A 5902-nucleotide genomic window follows, 5' to 3' on the forward strand; every position below is an offset into this window, starting at 1 on the left:
ATGGTTAAAGCAGTTAAAACTACTATAAATATGACAATTTTTCATGTACATTTATCGAATTTAATATCACTAGAATATTACTTTTGTGTAACAATTATTTGCATCGTCAGTGAGGAATTTCAATCTTTGTGCTTTTAACTCATCTCTATATTTTGCTCTTTAATGTTTTAATGTATTAAACTTGAAAAATAAAATACTTACGGTCCATTATATCAACAACGTATTAATTTATAAATTATAATGCGTCCACAATAAGGCTCTGAGTGATATCCCAAGCATTAACTTCATTTATTTATACTAAAGCGGAAATGGGTATTAGAAAAATAGCCGCAGTTGGATCTAGACGGAATTAGGAAACATAAAAACCAGAAAGCCGAAGCCATAACATTTATCTCCCGGAAATAGACTTGTTAAAGGAACGTATAAGTATATTGCAAAATGTTTCGTTTCAGTAGGGCATGTTGCTGATAGCTAAGTAAATAAAGCCACGGTCAGTAATTATAAATGAAATTGCTTCCCAACTAAGTTTAATGGCATTTCGGAGAACAAATTCAGCAAAGTGTGTCCACTTATCTATCTAAAAGTGGCAGTTTTCTATCAACTAGAATCGGCAACTAATTTCATCTCTGGCAATGAAGCGACAAAAAATGCTGCCCTTTTACAACAGCTCTTGAAAAAAAACTCAATAATCGTCTTAACAGCCACTTTCATTTGACAAAACCGTCCATTGAAATCCTGTTATTAAATTTATTTGACACGAGAAAAGGGTCTGCAAAGTGGGAAATTGATAGAACTCGTAGAAGGTTACTTTGGGATTATATAAGTTTTGCATGGACGTCCTCAATAGGACACACGCCTTTGTGTGTATTTAAAGATCCATCGTTGAGCCAGCGCAAGATGATATATGAGTGTGTTTTGCCAAAATTTGTCTGACGACAATTCCGGAAATTAATCATGCCTAAGTAGTATTGCGGGATGATCATTAATTCTGACTTTGAGCCAATCTAACTGGGCTCAAATGTTGGATATCTGAAATCATAACTATCTTAAGGAAAGTATAAGTTCGCCAGGCTAGGGATTGCTCTATTTAGAGTCAAGTGCCGATGTAATAAATGGTTTAAAGATTTTTTTTTTACTTTCGTTGGCTTAAAATTAATATTCGACTTTCATACCGTATTATTAAGACTCTTTTATCCCCGCTTCACCTTCATTAAGAATCTAATAAAGCGAGTAGGTCGATATGTCTTTCAATCAGTATTCGAAGCTCGCCTTTTCAAACTGGTCAAACACTTCAATAATGTACCGACAGATCCCATTTTCGGCAGACCATCAGCTAATGAATGCGCATTTTAAATAATTGAAATTAATTTTTAACCAACTGGTCAGTCTGCGGTAAATATCAGGGGCTTGCTATTCCAGAGCGTTGTTTGCGTCATATTTTTGGCACAATTTTGTTATTAATTAGTAATCAAGCGGACAATAAATGCGGGTTTGATAGAGTTTAAATTGAAATTAATAGGGCAAATCTGGGTTAATTAAACTAATCAAATAATGAAATATCAAAGCTTTCCCAAAGCCGCTCTTATGAAAATTTGAATAGAGTTTAATGCCAAATTTATGTATTTTATAAAAATGGAAAGAATGGAAGAAACACACGTTTTTGACAACATTTTTACCTAACTGTTTTTCAGTTATTAGTTATATAATCATATAAAATTTAAATTTCTTAAAAAAACTGGAACAAAACTTTCTTATTAAACAAAATACCATTCCGTTATTAATTGATTTGTTTTACTTATTAAGTCCGTTAATTCGACAAAAGCAATAATGCGCGCAATTTGTAAAAGAGCGCATTTTTAATGGTGTTTAATACGCATACTTTTTCCGATGATATTAAAATGTAAGGAAAAACATTTTGTAAACGAAAAACCAACTAAGCAGGTGGATCTATGTTTTGAGTTGAGAGTTTGCTCTCCAAAATAAGGAAATCAATAGGTTCATGGGTTTCCAAGAATATTTTATATTTAGCCCTGCATTTTATGTGTGGCGAAAGATTCTTAATTTGAAAATAATAACCTTAATATTGCTGGATTGGCGATACCTAGTCGATCTAGCTAGTCTAGTATTAAATAATTTTTTGCAGCATTTGTATTTGTCAATAACATGCTTAAAAATTTAACTTTTTGAAAATTTACTAAAGCAACTGAAATGTAATTTTTTTGTGCAAATTTTGAATTAAAAGACACTCTTAATGGCAGCATGGATTAAATATGGCAAGGACAATAAAATCAGTTTCTGATAGATTTTTAATGGTTTGAGGAGCCCCAATTATTAAATGTTTTTTTGAATTTGAAGAACCGTAAAGGGAAACGCTCATTTGAAGTTTGTAAAAAAGCTGGAAAGATTACGGATTGGAAAAACCCCGCTGACCACCCTATTAGACATTTCCTTTTTTCTAATATCCGTTGCTTTATTTGGCGTTTAACTATTTTCCAAATTTTTATTGATTTATCTGCTTAGTTAGCGCTAGGATTAGGTTCTATTAAATGCTCCATTTGCCTGTCCTTACCCACAATTTAAATGTTAACAGAAAACCTGGTTTTTCACATAAAAAATGGAAGTAAAACCGTTTCATTGGGGTTTTATTTTTAAAGGCAAGCGCTCGCATCCGTTGCGAAGTTTCGGTCTATTTTTTAGGAAAACTGGTCATACTGAGACATTTGTTTAATCCCATATTTCTGAATCGTATACTCAATTTTATATTTTTCTGACATTCTTTTTTAGAAGTGTGTATTTTTTGTACATTTTGTTGATGAACCACACAGATTGCCAGTTCCCTTCATTATTATTATTTCAGCATTTTAATTTAGAAGTAAATTATGCGTTTGCGGTTTAAAAAAATGTTTTAGTCCTTAGTTATCTCCGAGTTATTTTTGAATGGTCAAAGTGGTTTGCTCAAGCTTATTTATAGTACACTTTATTAGATATGATTTTACTATTTTCAATTGAAAGATTATCTCATCAAAATCTCAAATGTTTTAAGTTAAATTATTGAATAATTATAATAAAGACTTTCAAAACATGTGAACACACGTCGAAATATGACGACTAAATGATCGTAAGGGAGCGAAATCGTCCAAATTAGGCCCAGCCAAAAAGAGCGCAATAAAACTCGAGCTATTTTTCCAGATGGATTAAAATGTTTCCCAGCAATGGATCCCTACACGATAATGGAGAATAACACCGACATTACGGACATGCCGGAGACCGTAGAGGATTACAGGGTAAGTATTTAAAGTTTGCTTTTTTAACGCAAATTTTCGCTTTAACTGTTTGACTTGCTGTGTTTGAAAACCAGTGACTAAACACAATTGGTGGTTGATGTAGGTAGATGAATAAAAAATTTTGGGGAAACGTATAACGATCCAAAGAACCCCAAATCTTGGACATAAAAAAGCTTAGCAACATTGAATGAAAACAAAAAGCCTTTTGCTAAAACTTTGAATTTCCGGTTCATGTGGAGATAACTATCCATAATCTGTTACTTATTAAATTGTCATCTTCCTCCAACTTGATTTTAATAAAATTAACAAATTTTGGAGTTTGAGGCGAAGAAAATAAGTTTTTTGAATAACAACCGAAATGTTAATAACAATCCAATAAAAACATATCCGAATAACAACTGGATGTTGGCGGTATTTTCCACAGAGCCCTTTATGATATTTTCACTCGGAAACCTTTTCGAGCAGTACGACTCAAAGCAGGTTTTTGAGCGCACTCAATTGCACGATTCGTTTCCCAAGAGGGAAAATGTTTTTGACTCGGCAAAAACTACCATTTAGGTATTTAAATTCCACCTTTAAAGGCGCGATTTTTCTTAATATCGGAGAGTAGGATTAATTTGATGAGCACAGGAAGCACCGTAAATCATTTTAGCTGAAGTCGTTCGGAAAGATTGATTGATAAAAGTTGGCCAAGTAATACGACGAGTTCTAATTCAAGCTAATATTGCGTTGATGCTTCGCTTTAGGTTAATTGATAAAAATTGCCTTATGAACGATATTTTGGAAATTTGGTACAGTTCTGAAATGTTTGCGTGGAAATTTCGTTTGGGATCTTTGTTTCCAAGATTTACTAAATAGGCAACATGGAGACTCTAAAATTTAAGGCACCGCATAATTTTCTTTATCAATAAGCTGTTGTTTTACATATATTACAAGTATTCATGCGTTATTTTCACGGAAGACTTATAAGACAAAATAAAACAAACTTGAGGAATTTTCTCATTTCCGCAAAGACAAACTCACTCGTAAAGTTGCCCCTTTGGCAGGCAACCAAAACCCTAAAAATGAAAATCCGGGAAATAAGAAATTTAAGGTGGATATTGCCATGAGTTTGATGCACTTCAGATATCTAACCAGTGATGCAGTCAATAATAAAAGCAGCGATTTCTGCTCTATATAGATAAAACGATGCCTGAGCGAAACTCTTTTGAAAGGCAGAACAATTGCAGCATAAATTCTTTATTAGGTGAGAGTTGAATGGGTTTTTGGGAATGGAAGTTTGTCAACAAAATGCAATTTACCGTTAGATTGAAACATATACTCCAAACTGGGTTTTGATGTTTCAAGTAAAAATACTTTAATTATACTTCGGATCATTTTATGCAAACCATGTCGCTGATAAAACTGTAGAATACCACAAACCCCACAAGATCAGCACGTCTGCTCTAAACTTACTTCATTTTGAAGTTGTATTCGAGAAGGAGCAGCAATATTCCAAATACAAAGGGGTTACTGCAACTAACATCTATGGCTTCGAAAAGTTCACAAATAGTTTTATCCATAGATGCAGCATTACATGATTAACACCACATTCGCAACTGTGTTTTAATCGCTGCATTCCTAATCCACTTTGATAGCTGAAGCAGCCAAAGCCGCAGCTGTTAATGCGATTACATCTATCTGAAAATCTTTGGAATTTCCATTTGATTGAAAACATTGAAATTGTAAACTTTGGCTTCGAAGTTCCTCAATTGTTGAATTACTAACGAACGCGCCCGAGATTTCAATATCTTCAAACCACTTTTTCACTGCTCGTTGCAAAATTTCCTAGGAACTAAGCCAGCAACTTTCTAAGCCCCATTTTGCCTAAACGGTACATTGTAACCAGGCTTCTCTTACGAACCAAAGACATAATATTCTTAAAGTTCCTGCTGGAGCTTTCCAAGGTCTACAAGGGCTTTTCAGTTAACAACTTTCATAAATCACTCTAGCGCTACATGGCATTTAAGTTTCGGCAGTTTTTAATAAAAGCCATTTTTGTCTAGCTTCGAATAATGTCTGTCACATACACCGCCTTTTAGCTTAAGGATGATTTAGGATCTGCTTGCATTATCGTGCTTTCAAACGATATGCCAGAGAAAATCGAAAAGTTGCCAAATTTGGCGACAAATATTTTTATGGCTGCAAGTGCCGATTATAAACTAGCAACGGAAAAGTTTTTAGACGTTTTTACTCAACTGATCCAAATAGTTGTTCTACTAAGGTAACATTAATTTTTATTGAGCTTTACATTAAATGACCTGGTTTATTCTTTTAATTCGCCTCTAAAACTGGTAGAAAGAATTGCTGCTTTGAAACCTAAAGTTAATTAAAGCAAACGATGCTTTTTAGGGAGAGAGCTAAACAAGCCTAATTTATTTGATGGGATTTAAGTAGCGCAACAATAAAGCGAGATTTCCGAAGCGCCGATTATCCCATAAAATATTTATCTAGTTAAAACTCCATAACTTTCAGATTATTGTTATCCGTGCAAGGAAATTGTTCCTGTAATGGAACAGCGTTTAAATTGGAGCGTAATCGATGACTTCAGCTTATTAATATTTCTCTTTATTCTGATA

The sequence above is a fragment of the Dendroctonus ponderosae genome, unplaced genomic scaffold, assembly GCF_020466585.1.
Source record: "Dendroctonus ponderosae isolate FM_Combo_2020 unplaced genomic scaffold, Dpon_F_20191213v2 Dpon_F_20191213_5, whole genome shotgun sequence".
NCBI lineage: Eukaryota > Metazoa > Arthropoda > Insecta > Coleoptera > Curculionidae > Dendroctonus > Dendroctonus ponderosae.